The sequence below is a fragment of the Chrysemys picta genome, chromosome 14, assembly GCF_011386835.1.
Source record: "Chrysemys picta bellii isolate R12L10 chromosome 14, ASM1138683v2, whole genome shotgun sequence".
Taxonomy (NCBI): domain Eukaryota; kingdom Metazoa; phylum Chordata; order Testudines; family Emydidae; genus Chrysemys; species Chrysemys picta.
The window spans coordinates 18,086,878-18,110,963 of record NC_088804.1 but is presented as its reverse complement, the minus strand read 5'-3'; the positions used below and the strand labels follow the sequence as shown (position 1 = coordinate 18,110,963).

At 40.6% G+C, this 24,086-nt stretch overlaps 1 protein-coding gene across 1 annotated transcript in view; it reads left to right on the top strand.

The window, feature by feature from the left end:
• Window positions 1-24,086, top strand: part of ADCY7 (adenylate cyclase 7) — a 117,232-nt gene that overhangs the window by 30,971 nt on the left and 62,175 nt on the right. The window lies entirely within an intron of this gene.

Here is a 24,086-nt window from a genome sequence, read left to right as displayed (position 1 = left end):
TCTTGGAGCTAGTTTTGTGTAAACACCTGGCCTGGGAGGTGCCTTCCCTGCCTAATTGACTCACCACGCTGCTGTGAGGTGATGCTGCAGTTGCACTACAGTTACAATTTTCTACACCTATATATATGCATTCATTCATAACCATAACCTATATATATCTCTCTTAATGACCATCAAGTTCAGGGCATTACAAGCTTTCATAAAAGATCTTATTTGGCATATTTTTATACACCATAACATTGTCTACAATTGGTTGATTCAATTGTTTATTTTTGGGATTCAGACCACCCTGTTCTCCCATTGGGGTGACTGAACCTTGACTGTCATACCTCCTCTTGTGAGTTTGTTGCATAAGCTTTGCCTCCGTCCCCTCTTTTCTGGACAGGGTGTTGGGTACCTTGTTCTCCTACCCTCAGTAGGATTAATCTTCATATCATATTCCTGTGAAGCTATGCTCCAGCATGGCAATCTGAAATTGGTTCATTTTGTTTCATGGAGAATTCTTTTGTAAAGTATTTACAATTACTGTTGCTGAGAATAATTTTGTATAGATAGTTGAATGGGAAAGTGTATAACTTTATCAGGATATGGGAAAAGTATGTGTTTGAGAGCCTGCTTTGGATGCTGACCAATGTGTGTCATTAATGTGCATATTTAATTTTTTTTGTTTTTCAAAATGTTTTGTGATGTATATATTTTGAAAATACTGCTGAAAGAATAGCATTTATTTTTGTTCAGCGTTAAGCTTGTTATGGTAAAATATACTACATATATACACATGCATGCACACACATTTACACTTGATAACAATATTCCCAGTGCTGTTCCTGATAAACCAAATGAAAAACAATGTTTTATTATGATAGAGACAGACATAAGGTAAATATCAACATTTCTACTCAGAGTAATTTTTTAATGAGCTCTAGTTCAAAAGCGACTGTTTCTGCAAAGACTAAAGAAAATCATCCTTCTTTGAACTCAGTGTAAACGTAACAAGTCTCAAGCCAAAATTATGGGGGTGCTAAAATAGGGATTTATCACAGAAGTTGGCTGAAACCACAACTGTACAGGAGCAGCTGCCTCTCAGGAATACTGAAGATAGTGTTTGGAATGGGAGTCTGTTATTGTACTATGCCAGTGCTATGTAAACCTCCCATACATACTTTCTTCGTGAGTCCATCCCAACTTTTGTATATACTGGTTTTAAAAAAACCCCAAAACACTTGTAGAACTGAGATCAGTTCTGAAGTAGGCTTGTGGGGAGCATGCTTTGAACTAATGGGAAGATTCCACAGCTAGTAACCATGCAGTGCTTGAGTAATCCTATTTGTATTTTTTTTATATTTTCAAACAGTTATTACAGCAAGTATCTTTAAAGTATCATTCGTGTTTTGAATAAAAAATGAACTTACAGGTCAGGATAGCAAAGACATCTCATAACTGGTTTTCTTTGACTTTACTCTTTCCTTTTTTACCATTTCCTATTCCCTTTTTCTTCCCCTCCAATGTATTGTTAATACTATTGACATAAAGACCATATAATGAAATTTGTGTTTCCAAAATTTAGTTAATACCATGCCAGTGAAAGTTCAGTCAATGACCTGATGTCTTGATTAGGTCTGGTAAGGATCAAATAAGTTTGGAAATGTGTATTGTGAATCGGACGGATGTTATAATTGGTCCAGTATAAGCCTAGGGTTTCTTAATACAGACAATATCAATCCTGTATTCAGTATTGTAGCTGTATTGGTCCCAGGATATTAGAGAGACAAGATAGGCGAGGTAATATCTTTTATTGGACCAACTGCTGTTGGTGAAAGAGATGAGCTTTTGAGTTTACACAGAGCTCTTCTTCAGATCATCTGCACAGTTTGGGATTTCTACAGATTTTGAATATTAAGCGTAAAAATTGTTAATTTTTGTAGCTAGTAAAATATCCCTAAAGTTAACATATAATTGCTATGTTGTCTTGTTCTTTTGCTATCTAGTCTGATTCTCAAAGTCTCAAATCTCGATGGACAAAGGAAAGTAATAAGTTTCTCTAATAATAAGTTGCTCTAATAAGTAACAGACTAAATGTGCTGTTGAAGAATAAAGAGAAATCTGCTTTATATTAAAACTTGGCTAAACAAAGTTTGTCTTTTAGTGTTATTGTTTAATATGGATTAGTCACTTTTATTTGTAATTTTTTGTCTTAGGTTCTGTATTGGCCCATTCAATACTATGTAAATAACATTTGGGTAAGTGTGAAAAGCAGCTGCTGTTACAGCACCAACATGCAGTGCTCCTTATGTAACTTGTTAAATGTTCTTCAGTCAAAATGAAATTGGCCTGCAAACTGTTGCTAGGGAAATAGGTGCCTGTGGTTAGTGCTGAATGCAGAGGGGTTTGTGTGACTTGAAGATCAGAAAGTGGTTTAAAGTACACAGGCTGCATGTCACTTTATTTCCTGAAACTCACCTCTCTTGATGAGCAGCAAGAGACAAAATGCTAACATTTCTTTGAGTCTTGAAGCTGTTCTTCACAAACATACATAAAACCTTTTTTTCTGTTCTGTCCTGTAAACTAAAATACTTTGTGTCTACTGCTCACACTTGCTACCTTTTTCTTTTCAGTGTCTTTATATGCTGTTAAATACTTGTTGGGTCTGATCCTGCAAACGCTTTTACGCACGTGAGCAACTTCCCCATTTGAACATAAAGTTGTTCACATGCTTAAGTGTTTGCTAGATCAGAGGAGCCAGTGAATATTGTATTTTCAGTTCATCATAAAAATTCAATGTACTATAATGAAACTGGATGGAATCTTGGCCCTTCTAATATTGTTGAGAGTTTTGCCATTTATTTTAATGGGGCCAGGATTTCACCCAATAATATCCTTTTCCTAGAGCTAATTTAATGTTACAAGTAGAGGTTGCTGCATTAGCTCCCTTAGGAAACTGCATTTCTCAACCTCGGGCTTGGTCTACACTACCAACGTACATTACATTGGTATAATTACGTAGCTCAGAGGTGTGGAAAATCCCCATCCCGATCGACGTAGTTGTACCGACCTAACCCCTGGTGTAGACAGTGCTACGTCAACAGGAGTGCTGATGGGAGAAGCTCTCCCGTTGGTGCAGATAGCGTCTTCACTAAGTGGTACAGCAGCACCAAGCTGGGGCGCTGTAAGCATAGACAAATCCTTAGACACCCAGCTCTTTTAGGATGTTTTGGAGAGCCCACACTGAAGTGTTACATTGATTTGGAAAGATTTCTTGTTCCTGGAGTGACAGAGAAATCTATCACTGAAGCTTTAACAAAATGCCTGAAATGTGGTTAGCCAACTAATGGGCCACTTCACCTTGAATGGTCAGTTGAAATATGTGTTAACTACTTATGCTAAACAATCTGTTCTATCTTGTATTTCACTGTGACACTCTGTGTAAGTTCCCCAGACCTGAAGAAGAGCTCTGTGTAAGCTCAAACGCTTGTGTCTCTCACCAGCAGAAGTTGGGCCAATAAAAGATATTACCTCACCAACCTTGTCTCTCTAATATCCTGGGACCGACTCGGCCACAACAACACTGCAAGCAGTTAGCCAAATAAACATTCTTAGCACGGCTCTGTGAATCCTTTTGCAGTAACAGAACGCAGAAATAATTTTCCACTAGGGAAAAAGGTTAGTCCCATAAAGTCTAATTTCAGAAGTCCCATTAAAAAAAAAAAATCAGGTTCCTTGTAGATACCTGGCTGCTAAAGGGGTTAACTCCTATTCTATTCATCCGGATTCTTATACCTTGAATGTCGGTACATCTTATATACTCTGCTTAGGATGCCACAGTGTCTGTTATACCTTGGCAGATTTTAGCAGTGGAGAATCTACAGCCTTTTCACCAAATCTTCGTTCCATTGATGTTAGTGGGAGTTTTCCTGTTGAATTTAGTGAGATCAAGATTTAGTCTGTTGTGTATACTGCTGACATTCTGCCTGATTTTACATTTAGAGTCTACAGGACAATGCACTTAGGTAGGCTTTAGATTTCTTCATCCATTACCATGCTCATCTCACTACTGTTTTGCGTTTTCCCTACTCCTCCTGTTCATGTGATATTCACCCTCTTTTGCAGTGTGTAAGTCATGCTATATGTGCTGGCAGGGAATTTACCTTTACTGAAATCCTCCTGCCTGAAGAGGCAGAACCTAGGAATGTAGAACATGGGGTTTTAGTAAATATAACTTCGCTGCCACCACACGAAGCAGAGTGGCTCTGCTGTGGAGAGCAACCTGAGAAGGTAAATCTGAATAAAACATCTCAAGCAGACCTTGAGTATCATGGGACTTGATATTATGAGTTACTGGAAACACGGGGGAATGCCACAATAGTTAAGTAGAGAGACAAGGGGAGGTTTGAAGTAATATCTTTTATTGGGCCAACTTCTGTGGGTGGGAGAGACAAGCTTTCGAGCTTACACAGGTGTAAATTTGAAAGCTTCTCTCCCACCCACAGAAGTTGGTCCAGTAAAAGATTTACCTCATCCGCCTTGTCTCTCTAATATCTTGGAAACCAAACAGCTGCAACAACACTGCATACAACAATAGTTACCATTCAGATGCATATTCAAAGTGTCTGAATAGCTAACCAAAGTCTGAGAGCCAAGCATCTAGTCTATGGGTATAATTAGCATATGAGTTCTTTGGCTGCATAGGTGGAATTGGCTTTTACACACTATCAAGTAGCTTAGCAGCACAGTATTTTGAGATTTAGAATAAATCCCTATGGGAAAAAGCCAAACGTGGGGAATGGTGAGAGCTAGTCTTTGGTAGAAGGGTCTGTCTAACTTGTTCAGTGTTAAGTGTAAAATTGCAGGGAGGATAATATTTGGCAGCATTGCCTTGACCGATCCTACTAAACTGTAGCTGGAGGAGCCACAGAGACCACAACCCCAAAGGGGAAATGGAAATGTTGGTGTGCTACGTACTGCATGTGTTCCAGCGCTCCACGGAGTTTAGCGTGAGACGCTGCTCTGGAACTGGGAACTGACAACTTCTTGGTGAGGTTCTCTCCACCTTAATCTTGGCCTTGCCTGAGCATGTTGCTGGTTCTCTCCTATTGAAGAAGAAACCGGGGCTCCATCTTCTGTTTCACTAGCTCTCTTTGTAAATATACCTGCTGGTTTTAGGCACGTTCTTTGTTGCCTCTTGTGGGCTTCAGTCATGCTTCCCCAGCTGGCATAGGAGTTTGTAGCTGGCAGTGGGGCAAAGCAAATTGTACATTATATCTGGGTTTTGTAGTGGGTGGCCCAAGCAAATGGATTCAGTGAGAGCTCCAGAGATTCTTGAACTGCCTGGGTGTTTAAATAAATCTAAAAGATGTAAGGTCACCTCATCATCTTGCATACAGTATCTATGCAGGAGAGGCGGCTGTGACGGGTTGGATCACAGAAACCCCCTTGGGAGCTGCCACCTAATGTGCAAAGACTACCTCTGCTCCTGTTTTCCCTGCCAGCTCAGGACTCCAGCACCCTGTCTTGCTGAGCCAGACTCTCCTGTCTGGCTCCAACACAGACCCAGGGTCTGAATCGCTTGTCCCAAAGCTGCAAGTTTATCTGAAAACAGCTCACAGTAGTGTGCTTGTCTTTAGCACTCAGATGCCCAACTCCCAATGGGGTCTAAACCCAGATAAATCCGTTTTACCCTGCATAAAGCTTATGCAGGGCAAACTCATAAATTGTTCGCCCTCTATAACACTGATAGAGAGATATGCACAGTTGATTGCTCCCTCAGGTATTAATACATACTCTGAGTAAATTACTAAATAAAAAGTGATTTTATTAAATACAGACAGTAGGATTTAAGTGGTTCAAAGTAGTGATTAACAGATCATAATGTAACAGACAGATCAAAGTAAGTCACCAAGCAAAATAAAATAAAATGCACAAATCTATGTCTAATCAAACTAAATACAGATAATCTCACCCTCAGAGATGCTTCAGTTAAGTTTTTCTCAGACTGGACACCTTCCAGGCCTGGGCACAATTCTTTTCCCTGGTACAGCTCTTGTTGCAGCTCAGGTGATAGCTAGGGGATTCTTCATGATGGCTCCTCTCTCCCCTTTGTTCTCTTCCACCCCTTTATATATCTTTTGCATAAGGCGGGAACCCTTTGTCCCTCTGGGTTTCCACCCCCCCTCACTGGAAAAGCACCAGGTTAAAGATGGATTCCAATTCAGGTGACATGATCACATGTCACTGCAAGACTTCATTACTCACTTGCCAGCAGACACATATACAGGAAGACTCACAGGTAAACCCAGCCATCTGCAGACAATGGGAGTCATCAAGATTCCAAACCATCATTAATGGCCCACACTTTACATAATGACAATAGGCCCTCAGAGTTATATTTCATATTTCTAGTTTTAGATACAAGAGTGGTACGTTTATACAAATAGCATGACCACACTCAGTAGATTATAAACTTTGTAATGATACCTAACAAGAGACCTTTTGCATGAAGCATATTCCAGTTACATTATATTCACTTATCATATTTTTATAAAACCATATAGACTGCACAACGTCACAGCGGCCATATACTGGGTTTACTATACAGTTACAAGAAGAAGGAATGAGGAGAGGCAGAAGGTAGTTTTGTTATGGCCACTGAGCCTAAAATAACAGTGCCATTAAAAGAATGGTGCCAAAGAGAGAGTGTATTCAGTTTTTGTGGAATCGGGATGGGCGCAGGGCAATTTTTAACACTCGGTGTCTAGATAAAACAATGTCATTTAAAATGAAGAAAAGCTAGAGTTAGAAAAGAAGAGAGTGGGCGCATGAGTTACATTGTGGTGGATGTGTGAATACCCATCCTTAGCAATTATATATACATTTAACGTTTCTTTGGTGCTAATTCTAGCATTTCTCACTTTAACTGGCACTTATGTACACCTCTGTGTTAAACTAACACTAGTGATGTGCTGCCATGTAAGAATTGTGATATGACCAGTGAATAAGTCCTATACAAAGCCAATCCTTGGCTACAGTGAGATACCACTGTTTGTTCTTTCTTTAAGTATAGGAAATGTAGTGTCTCAGATACCCCTCCTGGTAACTGTTGGTAAATACTTTTGAATACTTACTTACATGCTATATTTATGCTACCTTCCGAGTAACTAAGTTTGGGAATCTAATCTTTCAGCGAGAATATTTTTGTTGCCAGAAAGACTAAGTGTTGTCAATACCAAGTTCTTCCAGTTCCCAAATTAATATTAGTATGTAAAGTTAGGAAGTATTTTGAAATAACACTAAATTTAATGTTTTACTGTAAATCTTCACAGCTATTAAGTTTGGCTGAGAAAGTGGGAAGTGCATAGAGCTTTGCGTCCTGTGGCCGCTGGGTTTGTTTGCACCTACTGGGGGGAAAGTAGCCTTCCAAAAACACATTATGTAAAATTTTAAAATCGATCATGCTGGTTTGGCTGTTATGTTATGCTGTGAAATTATGTCGAACTGCAAAACTTCTGCTCCTTAGCAGAATGGCTCACTCAGGAAAGTGTGCTCTTGGGCCACTTGATTTTTTTTGTTTCTTCACCTAAGAAAAGAGAAATACTTGCTTAAGCGGAGGTTATAGTTTTAGTTTCACTTTTTAGTTTTGACTGTAGAGTACAGATGTTGTGGTGTAACATATATTACATGGTTGTGCTTTGATAAAGGAGCTTGAGGGGGGAAAAAATTAAAATGTCCCTCTAAATAAATGCTACTCCTTTACAAAGCATATTAAAACCACACTTCAAAGACATTTACTTCATTTTTTGGTGTTTGTAACCGTTTACCTCAGAGGTGATTGTGTTCCATGGTGATTGAGGAATTCTTTTCGTATATTAGAGTATCTTTTTCTTTCTTGTTTTAGGACTGTATAAATAGCGATCAGGCTTTTTTCTATCTGGAATTGGAAGGTATTTAATATCTTGATGATACAAAATATGTATCTGAGGGCCTCCTTATGCTAGGAAGCTTTTTGGTCCCTGCTCCAAAAAGCTTACAATCTGATTTGAGATAAGATGCAACAAGTGAGTGTGTCTGGCAGTAGGAGTGAACAAGCAGTGGAGGGCACAGATAACGATGATGTGCTTACGGGACTTCATAGGTTATTCACCACTCAATGTGATGGCTTCAGATAATTCAAAACTACTTTTAAAGGCGAAAAGTTATCCCCATCAGTCTCTTTTCTCAGCAAAGTGGCACTTCCTTGCAGACACAATAAAATCATGTTATATTGATTTACCATGATGTCTCTTTTGGGGATGTCTTCACCGCAGCAGGGAGCAAGTCTCCCAGCCCAAGTAGACAGACTAGCATCAGCAGGGCTGGAGCTAGCATGTTAAAAATAGCAATGTAGCTGTTCCAGTTTGGGCTGGAACTTGAGGGCTCAAGCTACGGGGTCGGATGGACTTGACAGCCTGATCTTCCGCCCTAGCCTGAATGTCCACATTGTTATTTTTAGCGCACTAACTTGAGTCCTGCTAGTGCGAATCTGTCTACATGCGCAGGGAGACTTGCTCTCTGCATCAGTGCAGGACATACCCTTTATGATTTATGGGAGTTGTTGATTCATCTTGCAGCTGACTCATGTTTTGTGCTGCATAAACACATTATTGCCAACACCAACCATTCAAAAATCAAATTGTGGGGTCAGGCCTCCACAAATTATGAGATTGACTAAAAAAAATCAGTCAATTTTATTAAAAAATAAATACATGTTGGATTCTTTTTATTTACCTACTGGTTTTTGAAACTTTAGGGTGTGCATGGTCATGATTTTCTTTGCAACCATGAAATTCACCTTACTTTTCATTTGAAAAAAGATTTTCATGCATTCACACGAGTCTGGGAGCTGAGGCTTTATGACAAACACCAAATATCCTGATACTTGTGATTTAAAAAGTGAGAATTGGCAACAGTTTTTAAGTACAAGAGGCCAGGGTCTGGACAACCCAGAAATTGGCTCTGTTGGATAAAGAATAGCTAATGTAGACATTGCAGCAGCTGTGGGACTGTCCCCTTTCTGTTGTCTACCGTATTGACCCTTGGCTATGGCTGATTTCCATTCGTGAAACTCCCAGCATAACTTGTCTCACCAGGTTCCTCTAGCTCAGCCACTGGTGAAAGAGGATGCTTTGCTGTACTACAGATACTGTGATAGTGTAGCCTAAAGAGAAATTTAAATGGAAAGAAAATTTTTTGCCTTTGGCAGTAGACTTGGCTTATTGTTCAGCTTTGTTCCTTTTTGTTTTGCTAGTTTAAATTAATTTATTGTGCCTGAAAAATGACTTGTAAAAATGCTTGGTTCTGTGTTAGCAGTTGGTGCAGCTGCAGAGATAAGATACGGTGCTGTTTTACACCCTGGAGCAGTGGCCAGATTAGGCCACTTTACTCCTGAATGAGAGGGTCCATGTGGGCAGGGAAGTGGTGCACTGACTTCACATCTTTAGCTGATTCACCTTAACTTTCCTGAGTATCCCCATGTAAACATACCCTTTGTATTACAGCTTCAGTGGTCAAAATGCCTGCTTTTCAATGTCCATATCACCTCCCCTTCCTCTGAGTCCCCTTCCTTTCAGTGTGCCTTCTCCCTTCATTTTTCTTTCAAATTATCTTATCCCCTCCTAACTAAAGACACCTTTTAAAAAAGAATCTTGGCACTAACATGACGTTTGTTTCCATCACATTGTTCGCTGGGCTTGTGTGTTCTACCCCTGCTCTTTGTCTGTCTTGTCTGTTTTCGCTCATAAGCTATTCAGGGCAGGGACTATCAACTACTCTGTGTTTTTATCGTGTCTAGCACAATGGGGCCCCATTTTTGGTTGGTCCTTAGGCCAATACTACAGTATTACTCCTCTAATAAACTTGGTTGTTAATAATAATAAAAGTCCACCCTGTGGAAATTTGGGGACAGATCTTGAGAGGTGCCAAGCAACTGCCCTCTGAAGTCATTGAGTTGTGGGTGCTCAGTTGTGGAATATATTGCTATTTATTTATTTTGATAGTCTGGAGGTATTGTAGATAGTGAGAGGAGGTTTTGCATTTGAGCACTTCCCTGATCTCTTGCTCTTTTCAGCCAGACCAACAACAAACACCAAATGATTTCTAATTTGCCTCAGGATAAGATTTATCTTCTCAATCCCTCATATGTACTCCTATTCCTCTCCCACATCACAACCGCACTTCACTAAGTAAATGAGTATTCAGTCCCACCTGAAGCTGCAATGGTTCTCCAAAAATAGCTGAAATGTAATGAGAGATTGGTGTGTGGGATGTGCTGCACTCTTGCTCATGGAGACTTTTAACTTCTCAGCCATGCTCTCATCCTCTGGCCACAGGAGGAAGAGTCAGGTTACTTCCAGTTTGTCCGGGTCTCTTATGGTAGAACAGTGGTCCCCAAACTTTTTATCTCATGCCTCCCCGACTCCTGCCCGCGCCCCCTCCCCGCCCCCAGAAGCCAGGGCCAGGAGTAGGGTTGCCAACCCTCCAGGATGGTCTGGGAGTCTCCAGGAATTAGAGTAATCTTTCATTAAAGATTATGTAATGTGATGAAACCTCCAGGAATACATCCAAGCCAAATTGGCAACCCTAGCTAGGAGCAGGGGCCACGGCTGCAGGAGGGGGAGAAGCGGACAGGAGTAAGGGGGCTGAGGCTGGGGCCGTAGCTGGGGGCGGGAGTGGGGCTGGGGCCCAGGTGTGGACCCGGCAGCCAGGAGCAGAGCTGGGTGCCGTTCCCTCCCTGCCCTCCCCAAACCTTCCTCTGTGACCCCCTAGGGGGGTGCGCCCCACAGATTGGGGACCTCTGTGGTAGAAGGTTGTGCTTCCTGTTTTCATTGCTGAGAGAGGGAATCCTAAAGCCTGCTTAGAAATCAGAATGGGGTTGGGATTTACTGGAGCAGTATCACACGAGAGAGAGAGAGATTTATTCCAGATGCATTTGGGGGTATTGTATTATGTTAGTCTTAATAATTTTCTGGTTTGCTTTATCCCTAAGGCTATGTGTACACAGCTATGCTGCTAAAGCCTTGCCACTGTAAGGCATGCAGTGTAGCTGCTCTTTGTCGGCAGGAGAGAGCTCTCCCACTGACGAAATAAAACCACCCCCGACGAGGGTGTGGTCTCCCGCCGACAAGGCACTGTCCACATCAGTGCTTTTCATTAGTAAAACTTTTGTCGGTCAGGGGGGTGTTTTTTTCACACCCTTGAGTGCCAAAAGTTTTACTGACGAAAGTGCAATGTAGACATAGCCTAAGGCTTGGTCTATGCCAGCAACTTATGTCAGTATAACTACGTCACCCTGAGCAATGCAGTTAGTTGGACCTAACTCCTGGTGTAGACAGTGCTACGTTGACAGGAGGGCTTCTCCCCCATCCTAGCTACCGCCTCTCGGGGAGGTGGAGGGCTGTGCGGATGGCAGAAGCCCTTCTGTCAGTATAGGTAGCATCTTCTCTGAAGCGTTAGTGTCACCAATGCAGCTGTGCTGCTGCAGCCTTTTAAATACAGACAAACCCTAAGTGTGCAATTTGCAAAACCACCATTTTTTTTGTCTTGTTGAATATTCCTGTCCCAAAGTAATTTTTACTAATTTAACATTTCTAATTTAGGAGGAAATGTTGGCAGTTTTCTCCTAACGAATCCAGTTTTTCCTAGAGAAAATGAAACACTTCTCTGTCAACCTCCTGGAAAAAGTCAGGGATTATCAGTTGTTTTTTTTTTTTTTTTTAAGCCAAGAATTTTCTAATTGAATCTTGGCGCCACAGCACATATTTCTCTCCCCTCCCCCACACTCTGTGGAAGTAAGAGACTTTTTTCATATCATTCCACTTCAGTGAGTTCTGTATTTCAGAGTTTAATGAAGGGAGTAATTATGTTTTTTATTAGATTGGTTGGTCACCAATATAAGACTGATTTACTATAATTGACCAAAGTGGCATTAAAACCAGCAAGCAAACATGTGAAGAGAGTCTCTTTGACAGCACTAACTATTGACTTATATAGGCAATGATTGAGGGCACAGTGTTCAGCCGTGGAAGACTTGCGTCTTTGGGCCCAAGCGTTCTGGAATATTGGACCAATGGGAGAGTAAGCAGGAAGGGGCAACAGTATATTTCAACTTTGTGAGTTGATCGCAGTTTCTGACAGCATCTTATCTTCATTACTTGAAAAGAATGGAACCCAACATCCTCTGTTATATGAACTGATGCAACAACTCATTTGCCTTCTCTGCCATATCCTTATCTTCCTTAGTTGCTCTCTTTACTCCCAGCTAGTCAAACACATCCAGCAATTCTCTCTCAGGCATTCTGCTTTGGATAAATTAAATTATGACTAGATTTGGAAAAATCTATACAATGAAAAGTGGGCTAACTATTCAGGACACTGTGTTTGAAGAAGAGAATTTTAAATAGGTCACTGAAAGCTTAAAAGAATAAATGGGATATTGATTTGTACAGTGGTAAGATCAGTTTCAAACTAGCTGTGGACAGAAAAATCTATCCATAAGGCGTGATGGGAAGTCTGATAATCATGAAATAATCGCACCCATGGGCTTTGAAAGACAAAGAGCATAGCTGAATTTCCCCTTTGGTGTGAAGTTTCATGGCACCCTAGAGTTTGCTTCTTATCAAAATCAGTATTATGAAAGGGGTATTTTTCTGCTGGGATAAAAACTGAAATTAATTATAAGGCTGAACAGACTTATCATTTGAATTGTGAAGTTTATGCCCAACAGTTTGCTTTGGATTACATGGGTTATTACAGTAATCCATTCCAGTTCGGTTTATGAACTAGTTGTAGATTACAGGTTTTCTTGGTAGTTTCCTGACCCATCCTCTAACTACTATTCTATCCTGCTTGTACTTTAGAAATTTTGCCATGACTGTTTGGCTCACCTCCCACCCCAAGCACATCACCAGCTTTGTCTGTAATGCAGCCATGCCATGGTTCCCCTCTATATTACTTAAGAAGCTTTCCAACATGGTAGTAATGAGGGAATTGCCACTGAGGCCGTTGGCGGCAGATTCCTGTTGAAATTGAATTCTGCCTTCCTTAACTAAAATGTCCCTAAAGGGAGCTGCAAAACCCCCCCAATTTTTCTTCTCTCATTGGAAAATATTCGCCACATAAAGGCACTGTTTTTGCCCCCTTACCGCCCCCACTGCTCACCCTAAGAAGACTATCAAGTTTAGGTCCAGTACAGACGCATAGTCCCTTCTCCCCTTCCCCTTTGTGGGTGTGGGGAGGGGAACACTAGAACACACAAACTTGGATTTGTGATGTCCTGGAAAATCCTTGTGGGGCATTGGATGTAACATTTCCCAAGATCACTGTGTAAAAATTGAGTCAGACCAGTGGGCCTTATTAGCTTGGTCTACACTAGTAACTTAAGTTGGTATAACTACATTGCTCAGGGGTGAAAAGCCCATATTGTGGTTGCTTTTTAGAAATCACTTTCCTTTAGCCTGTCTGAAAATAATTTATATCGACTTCCACCGAGGAACCTCCATATTATATTTTTGTCCCTTATTCATAATTATCAGTTTATTTAAAGCCTATGATGGTAAATACAAAAAATAGGAAGTAAAGTTTGTATGCAATAGAGAAACGGACCATTTTTGGGTTAATGACCATAATATATATTTATATAGCTGCTGTCATCTGGAATGATCACAACATTTTGTATAAACTGCTGTGTGTATATATATACAAAAAAATCATTTCACTCCTCATTGAACCTCTGGTATGTAAAGCAGTAGATGTTAATAGCACCTAACAGGGTAAGGAAGTGAATAAAAACCAATATCTTTTATCTATTTGAGTACTACAAACTCATGAATGCTTTAGATTTGCTGTGTAAATGCTTACAAAAACTTCATAGGACAGAGTACAGTATTTTTTTTTCTTAGCTATTTTTAATTTTATTTCTACAGCTTGTAGTCATCTGTTTCTGCTAGTTGCTAAAGGAGCAATTTTCAATTAACACTAGATATAATTTGAATACTTCCAGTTTTAAGAGGTATATGGTGAAAAGGGTCTTGAGCTAAACAATTTGTTAGAATTACAGCTGTGAATATCTACAAAACCAAGTTATATTAAGTTTGAATGTTTACTTGTAAAGCGTTTAGTAGTCTCACAGTCATGGTTCTTAAAATTTAAACACATTTCCTAAGAATCTGGAAAGTGTCACATGATGTTTCATCCTGTCCTTTAGCTCACAGGCAATGGTGGTCTCAACTACACGTGTTTTGTCTACACTTCTGCCTACTTGTGAAATATTAAGTTTAATTATAAGACACACAAATATTTTTTAGTACTTGGACTTTTGTAAGGTATTTATTTTAAAAGGTGGTATGAGGAGATGAATATGCTCTTAATGTGTAGGAAAATGGAAGGTAAATAGAAATAAATACTGAGTTCCCTAGGATTGCCTTCTCTAATGAGTAATTAGGTTTGTTTCATATGTGATCGTGAAGTGTCATGTAGCTAACCATTCTGAAGCAGTGTATGAAGCAGGTTAACTTTTTTTTAACAAAGCTTCTTGTCTGCACTCCTGATAGCAGGTAAGCCACTAAATACAAAATAGGTATTCCTCACTATGCAATTTTGGATATGATTACTAAGGGTTGAGGTAACTGCAGGATGGGGTGCAAATGCTAACTCTAAAAGAAGGAGCACATCCTGATGTGAAGTCTTTTTAACACAATTGTCGCATTCTGTGGTGAGCTGCTACTAAAACAAATTCTGTATTGCAAAAATAAATTTTCATAAACTGATTCAGTTGTGGGTTTTAATAGCTTGTAGATGGTTACTTTTTCCTGAGGTTCACAGTTCATGTACACCTCTACCTCGATATAACGCTGTCCTCGGGAGCCAAAAAATCTTACCGCGTTATAGGTGAAAACGCGTTATATCAAACTTGCTTTGATCCGCTGGAGTGCGCAGCCCCCCCTCCCCCCGAGCACTGCTTTACTGCGTTATATCAGAATTTGTGTTATCGGGTCGCGTTATATCGGGGTAGAGGTGTATTGCTGTTCCTTTTCAAGTAATTTTATTACTGCCTGTATGGGTTCCTGAATTTCTTTTGCTTTAACATCTGCTTGTGAGTAATTATAGTAGATGATAACCTTTATTAAGGAAATAAATAGAAATTACTAAAGACTTTTCAGAAACATTGTAGTCATTACATTTGGACAAAACAAAAGAAAGGAGGAATGGAAATTTAAAACCATACTGTCTCCCTTTTGAAACTATGGCAGCTAAAAATGGACAAACTGGTTCTGCTTTCTTTTGTCTTGTAGCTATTGAAAAAGATAGGGCAGTGAATCCTGCTTTACTTTGGTTCTTGTTATCTGGATTTGTTTTCATCTTTCAAAGATGAGATTTCACAGATTAGCTTTTAGAACACAAATAGAATGGCTTTGGGTGAGTGAGAACAAATTCTCAGCAGGTAAAGGCCCAGGCCAAGATGAAACAATGTGTGCACAGAAGTACATGTGTGATTACCCAGGCAGTTACTGTGAGTATGCACACAAACCGTTCAATGACTTCAAAACAAAGAACAAAACGGAAGCCTTTTCAGTCTGCCACTCTGAAGGGAGTTAGTTTGGCCAGTACCTGTCCTGTGTGTATAGCTCAGGTAGGGAGCTCTTAACCCTCCCCTTGTCTGTGGAGAGAACTGCCTCATGGAGGGAGAGAAGAAATACCCCCTCATGCCCAGCTCCTCTGAGAAGGGGTGGATGGGATTCTTGACCCACCGGCACACTGTGCTTCATCGCCAAGAGAGGAGAGGTAATGTGATGGTGCCCCTGACCACCAGGTCTCTTCACTATCGTTTATTATGGAGTTGGAGGTAGCACTTGGAAAATGCCACGTGCTCTACAGACACAAGGAAGGAAGTCAGGGTCCCTGTCCCTAAGAGCATTCTGCTCTTGCCTCTTCTTACTCTGATTTTCCACCCCACCAAACCGCGTTGTCTGTTTTGCATGTTTTGTTTTGAGAGTTGCTTGTGAGGATCCTTATTGCTGCCACAATCCAAGGGTAGGCTCTTCTGGGGTAGGGAGCCGCCCATCTCCTGATGTGACAGCACCTTAACTACTCCTTCCATTCCTGCTATCCCTTTTCTGGACACTATGTGAAGGCAGAGATTCTGGAGTTTTCCCTTAGCTCAGTGCCCTGTGGAGTATGTATGTATATAGTGCTTAAAGTGACAGTGCAGGGAGACTGGGAAGAAGGTTTTCAATGGGCCTTCTGCTGCTGGATTTGTGTGTGTGTGTGTGTGTGTGTGGGGGGGGGGGGATGGTGGGCCTCCCACTCACTCCCAAACGAGAAGTGGGTAGCTTGCCTGCCCCAAGAAGATAATGGGAGGCTGGTGAGAGTAGACCACCAGCCACTGCTCCTAACCTCAGATATGTCTGATAAGGTGGGGAGCCCAAGCCCTTTTGAGGTCAGGCAGGCATCTAGGGAGTAGAAAAGGACAAAGGGGAAATTGGTGGATGGACATGGATTGAACCTATTCAGTTATTGTTTTAGAATATTGGCTTGCACAAAATGTGAATTCATCTTTGTTAGTCTCAAAACAATAGCTCGAGAGGCTCCTTGAAAAACCTCAAATCCCAGGGAGTTCACCCTTGATGTTGTGTGAGGGAAGTAATAATTCGGGGGTCAGAGGAAACTAGAGAGAGCTCAGGATGGCTGTATGCCACTCAGGAATAATCCAACCTCCATACTGAGTGAGATACAAAGATTACAGCAGGGGTCGGCAACCTTTCAGAAGTGGTGTGCCGAGTCTTCGTTTATTCACTCTGATTTAAGGTTTCGCGTGCCAGTAATACATTTTAACGTTTTTAGAAGGTCTCTTTCTATAAGTCTATAATATATAACTAAACTATTGTTGTATGTAAAGTAAATAAGGTTTTTAAAATGTTTAAGAAGCTTCATTGAAAATTAAATTAAAATGCAGAGCCCCCCTGGACTGGTGGCCAGGACCCAGGCAGTGTGAGTGCCACTGAAAATCAGCTCACATGCCGCCTTCGGCACACGTGCCATAGGTTCCCTACCCCTGGATTACAGATTACAAAGACTGATGTTTTAAAATATGAAAAGAGTTTCCTTTTAAGAACTTAGGTGAGCATCCTACAAATGGAATCCTAATTTCTTTGATTTCAGTAAGGCCAGGGTTTCATCCACTTTGTGTAGTCTGCTTCATTTATGCCGACCATATTATATACACGCAAAACAGGGCAGTTCACCGTTGGAGGTGGCTGAAACCCACCCTAAATGTTTTCTTGCTAGAATGAATAAGGGGGCAGAGAGGGTCAAGAACCACATGAGTCCTTTCGAGGTTAGTCACCGCTAGCTGGGAAGAATGTTTGGTGTGCGAAATTTGGTGCACAAATTGATGATCAGCTCAGCACACATCTGAATCTATCTGAAACACTGTACTGATCCACTTAATGAAATATTAGATTGTCTTGGAAAATAAGGCTTCAGGAGGGAAAAAGCACTCTGTTCAGTAGCTCAGCAGTATTATGAGAGGTGGCTGCTACGTGCAGTACAAGTATCGTTCAGTAATAAATTGTTAGCTGTTAATTGGTTATATACTGAGCATTTTGTTCACCTCTGATTTTCGCCAGGCTGAAGAGAGACAAGGAGTAAGAGTTCTTGCTGCTTTGGAAGCACCTCAGTCAAGCTCCTGAATCATATTATCACACTATAAATTGACTCTCCTCTTGTCTCAGCCAAACTTTCTGCTTTTGCATTGATAAACGAATTGATCTGCGTGGTATGTGTCCCATGTCAATTTTCCCTGTGAAGTGGCTCACATTTTCATATATTTCTTGCAGCTCATTTAAGATGAGTAAAGAGGCCTGTCTTCATTTCAGAAAATGACTTGCTGAGTATTGTCCTCAATTTCACATTTCTGTTGGTCTGTCCATAACTTTTTCTATTCATGCTCTACGAGGCATTCTGCAGTGTAGGCAGTCCATTCTGTGACTGGTGAGTCCAGGCCCAGTCTTAGAAAAATTATGTGGTGACATGAAGCACTATAGATGGTTTTAATAAATCTGAGAACAAGTGGGATTCAATCTGTACCCAGCAGCCTGATTATAGTTTTACCTTTCCATTTGTTGCAACACACCCCTCTGTCTTTGTAACATGGAAACACTACAGAGTTTGTGTTGGTTATTCTGACTGTATGGGCAGTCTACGCTAGAAGTGTTACAGTGGGCGCAGCTATTGTGTGTCTGGTGAAGACCCTCTATGCTGATGGGAGAGCGGCATAATTACTCCACCTCCGCAAGAGGTGGAAGTGATGTTGGCGGGAAAGCGTCTCCCACTGACATAGCGCTGGTGTCAACAGTGCTTAGGTCACTGCAACTTGCCTTGCTTGGGGGGCGGGGGGAGAAGAGAAGGGGTGGCTTTTCACACCCTGAGCGACATAATTTACATTGACGTAAGTGGTAGTGTAGACCTGCCCTGTGAGTGAAAATGTATGCCGGTCAGGAATAATCAAACCTTCATACTGAGTGAGATTTACAGATTACAAAGACTGATGTTTTAAAATATGAAAAGAGAGGAAGAGAGTTTCCTTTTAAGAATTTAGGTGAGCATCCTACAAATGGAACCTTAAAAATATCAGGGGAACTACACACACAAGGTTCCTCCTGTATATGTTTACTGTGGCTCTATTCAGTGTACTTGTTGCTGTGTCAATCCCAGGATATTAGAGAGACAAGGTGGGTGATATCTTTTATTGGACAAACTTCTGTTGGTGAGAGAGAGAAGCTTTTGAGCCGCACAGAGCCCTTAAACTATGTGCTGCCTACTTATGCTAAACAATCTGTGCTATTTTGCATGTTAACTGTGACGCCCAGAGTACCTTTCCCAGACTTGAGGAAGAGCTCTGTGTGACTCGAAAACTTGTCTCTCGCACCATCAGAAGTTGGTCCAATAAAAGATATAACCTCATCTACATTGTCTCTCTAGTATGGCGCTAGTTGAAGCCAACTGATTTCCATCAAAGATTTAGTCTGATGCTACTCGTATTCGTTCCCATTGTAGACTCTGGGCCCAATCCTTCCCCCACTAACTTAAATGGGAGCAGGTTCTATGGATGTAGCAAGCTTTACTCTTCTTTTCTGGACTGGAAAGCATCTTGTCTTTTTGTAAAGGGAGTCTTTCTTTTCCTTTCACTATCTGGGCAACCGTTATGTGCTATAATCTCAGTGGTCTAGTTTCTTTACTTGGCTAAATAGTCAGTACACTAACTGGTGTATACAGTTGACTACAGAGCACACACAGGTCTTGGCCAAGTTGCCTTCACTGGTACTGTAAAGACTCTCTTGCACTGTTTTGTGGTGTGACTCCTAACCCTCCCTACTCTGCTTTTTATAGATATGTATTAACCTAGAGGTTAGTAACAAATTATTCCTGCTCCTGTCTAACCCATTTAAATACAGCTTTTCTATCCGCTGCTGCTCTTGTAATGGAGTTATGGGACACCCACTGCAACATGGCTTCTCCTCGATGGTCTGGTGGTCAGGATTTGGCACTTCAACTGCAGTGGAGCTTGGGTTTGATTACCAGTCAAACAGCCAGGGGTGCTGTTGAGAGGTTGGTTATATGTGAATATTTTACTGTGACACAGGTCCTAGGTTCAAGTCCTGCAGGAACCACGGCTGGAAAAATGAAAGTTTGTAACACGAGCTCTCAAATTGATGCTGTGGCAAAAGGGCTAATACACAAACATCTTTGGATGTATAAACCAGGGTGTAGTGCCATTGGTGAGACCAATAAAGGAATACTGCGTGTTCTTAAAAAGGGGATTGAAAAATTGGAGAGGATAAAGAAAAGAGCCACAAAATGATTCAAGAACTGGAGAAAATGCCTTACAGTGAGGGGTTTAAAGAGTTCAAGCAGTTTAGTTGACTCGATAACAGTGTGTATAAGTACTTTCACAGGGAGAAAATTCCCGGTAGTAAATGGCTCTTTAATCTAGTGGAGAAAGACAGAACAAGAATGACTATGCATCCGAAGAAGTGGGCTGTAGTCCACGAAAGCTTATGCTCTAATAAATCTGTTAGTCTCTAAGGTGCCACAAGTACTCCTGTTCTTTTTGCGGATACAGACTAACACGGCTGCTACTCTGAAACATAGCTGGAAGCTGAAGCCAGGGAAATTCATAAGGCAGATTTTTACCAGTGAAGGGTGATGAACCATTGGAACAAACTACTCAGGGAAGTGTTGGATAGTTGACCTGGGTGCCTTCAAATAAAGACTGGATGCCTTTCTAGAAGTTATACTTTAGCCAAACACTAGTTATTGGGCTCAATAGAGTGGTAACGGGGTGAGATTTAAAGCCCTGTGATATACAGGAGGTCAGACTAGATGATCTGATGGTCCCTTCTGGCCTTTAAAGTCTATGAATCTATAAGTATAATTTACTAGATAATTGTGTGTGTGTGTGTGTGTGCGCGTGTATGTGACAGGAGGCTGCACAAAGGTGGCAATTAGGCCTTTGATCAGCAAAGCACTTAAGCATGTGCTTAACTTCAAGCTTATGCTGAAGTCCCATTGAGTGGGAAAAGCTGTTGTCCATGTTATTTCCTGGCTCAGTAAGTTCGAGAAAAGAATCATAAACTGAAAATATAGGAAGACTGATGAATTGCACAGCAAAGAAACATAACCAGAACTTTGAAAATGTAGAGCATCCAGGTGGATTTTTTTATGGGCTTTAAGAGGGATTATTGTAAGTAGCCATGACATGATATGTAGGTAATTTCCTAGTGTCAGGGCTGAAATTGGGATGAATAATGCTAGATCAACAACTCATGACTTTTATTTTTGTTGAATAGAATCTTAGTGTTCACTGTAATTATCTGCACAAATTCCACATCTGTGAATGGGAGAAACCTCCCTCATAATTTAGTGTGAAATACAAACCACTCTGACTAGAGTGGTACCTATAAAGGATTATGTATGGGTCATTACAGCAGTGTTTGTGTTGTATTTCCTCAGACACTGCAGTAATTACTGTAATTATTGTACGGTAAAACTGCTTATTTTGATAGTACTTTACAGCCCCAATTCCACAATCTGGCTGTTCAGTAAAACTCATTTATCGCATGTACTTGTAGTGAGTGTGTATTAATAATATTGTTCATTCCACGCCAACTGTAGTGTCCTGAATTATCAGACTTATACTGGAAATTTTAACAGATCTCTGTTTGTAGAAAAGTTGACATTAGCTGCTTAACATTAGAAGAGAGAAAAAAATGTAAAAGTGATAGAACTTTTCACAGTGTGTACAATCTCTGTCACATTCGCTGTTCAGAGCGCATTTTATCAAAGCATGTAACCTAGCAGATTTTTTTTTTAAAAAGGGGGGTGGGGTGGGGTTTAGATGCACATGAATGTAAATAGTATCTGCAGTATGCTAGCAGGCATTAAAAACAACCAGGGCTATCTGTACTCAAGCTTCAGATCATAAACTGATCACTAGCAGTTCAGAACACATTGTGTGGGAAATTTCTGTCAGCTCCATTATAGGAATTGTCACTTTCCACTGAGAAATACAGTATAACCAGGGGTCGGCAACGTTTGGCACGCGGCTCGGCAGGGTAAGCACCCTAGCAGGTAGGGCCAGTTTATTTACCTGCTGACGCGGCAGGTTCAGCTGATCGCGGCCCCCACTTGCCGCGGTTCGCCGTCCCGGGCCAATGGGGGCGGCGGGAAGCCACGGCCAGCACATCTCTCGGCCCGCGCCGCTTCCCGCCGCCCCCATTGGCCCGGGACGGCAAACCGTGGCGAGTGGGGGCAGCGATCGGCCAAACCTGCCACGTCAGCAGGTAAATAAACTGGCCCGGCCCACTAGGGTGCTTACCCTGGCGAGCTGCGTGCCGAATGTTGCCGACCCCTGGTATAAGCTATTGTTGGAGAAGGCATATTGGAGTAAATGTATATTGCATCTCTTCTAACAATTGTGTGAATCACAAATGTACTTGTATCTACTCTCTTGTGTTGAGAAAAATCTGTTACCATATTTCAAAATATTTGGCCTGATAAATTGTCATTCTTTGACAATACCAAAGGAGGGAAGGGGCAAGGCACAAGACTCAGTGCTGAATTACCCATATCGTTTTAGTCTCAAAAGTAGTTGTGCTATCATTTATTTGGTAGCTCAACAAAAAGTAGACATGCATTTACAGATTTATATTACTACTATGAGAAATTGAAATGTGGCATCATGGGCATATATAAAATATCTCTTCCCTGCCCCCCTTCAGTTTGATTTTGAAAGATGCCTTCTAAACTACATCCACAGAACTTGCAAAGGACCAACGTGTATATGCAAATGGATATCTGTGAGGTTACTAATTTCACAGGTAAAGTGTAGGAGGCTTTTTAAAACTTGTCCCTTATGGTAAACCAGGTTTTGACAATTACAGTTAATAAATGTAATTTGTTTTTTCCTAAAAATGACTTCCTTTCGTTTGCAAAGTGTGTGTATAAACGTTGTTGTTGTTTTATGACGTTTGATAGGAATCATTTATTTTATTATTCAGCAACAATTCACAATCCAATATATTCTGTTCTTCTACCTTGTCCTCTTGTTTTGTAAGTAATGCAGTTTTACAGAACTTTGTGGGCAAGCGCTCAACGTGTTTGTCAATGGGAGTTTCATACTTGCTACAATTGCAGGATTGGGCCTTCTGCTTTCACCTGAGGCTAATGTCTGGAAAATTCACTTGTTAATTTTCCAATGGGTAATGTTCTAGAATTTGCTTATATTGGTGTCGTCTAAATCATTTGGTATGGTTTAAAAAAAAAAAAAAAAAGCCCCAGCACCATCTCCAGTTGCCATGTGTCCACTGTGTCTGCATGTGGTTAAACAGTTTGTCACTTGAGAGTAACTGATTTAAATTGGCTTTTCGGCAAGTTTTCTTGTATCAGGCTATACCTTTTGGGAGAAAAGCCAAGATTAGAACTCCATGGTGATGGTAATCTAACAGTAAGGAAGCTGTAATTATTTTATCAAGTCCTAATAAAACATTTTTTGAAATCCTGTTTTTCACACTTCACTGGCTCTTTTAAAAAAAGTCTCCCCTGTCATTGAATGAACTATATTCAAGCTGCTATTTGAAAATCATCAGTCATTACTAGTTAACAGTGTAACTTATCCCTTAATGTTCATTGTTACCTTAACATGGCTGTTGCCATAGAAATAGTATAAATTAGATTTGAAAGAACTAGGAGCTATAGTTTTTTGGTTTCTGTTTTTAAACAAATCAGTGCTTTAAATATTAATGTAGTAGGTTTTGGTTTTGACAGTCTGTACTTTATTTTCCTATTTTATTTTTTGTTTCATATTTTTAAGGAGGTAAATTTAATTTAAAGAAAATTTAAATTAGGGTTTTTTTTATTATGTTGCAAAATCAATGGAATGCCAACAAGATATTGTGAATAAAAATGAAATTGTCTGTATGTGTTGGGCCATATTGTACTGTCAGTTTTAGGCAGAAATTTCAATTGATTCAGGGGAGTTCTTCTTAAAAACTGATAATCTAGTATGGTCTGTTGCTTTTAACAAGAAGAAACAAAGCTTCTTCAGTCTGAGCAAACTATTACATATTTAAGGTTCCAGGGAATTTTGCCTGAGTAGGAATGCAGGATTGGATCCTTTAATTAGCAAGAACTGAAATCAGTTCTTAGCACTGATTAGGAATATTTTAAAGTACTGATTTCAAATAACCACCACAGTTATATGTAGTTGCTTCCTCCATGAGCTGTTAAATCTATTTCACTGGGACTGCTAGAGGAGTAAGATATCACTTATTGTAAGGGTGGCAAAATCCAGCCCAAAGAGATTGTGTGTTTTACTTATTTGTGCTCTTTCTGCTATTTAAGTGACGGTACCGTGATTTATGCCCACATCTTTAAGTACATGTTATGCAGACTTGTAAAATAGGGCAACTCTCTGCAAAGAAATCATGAAAGTGTTTTTGGAAAATTAGTAATCTGATCCTTGGAAGGACCTGTTTTGTTAGCTTTGGGTGGGGAATAATAAT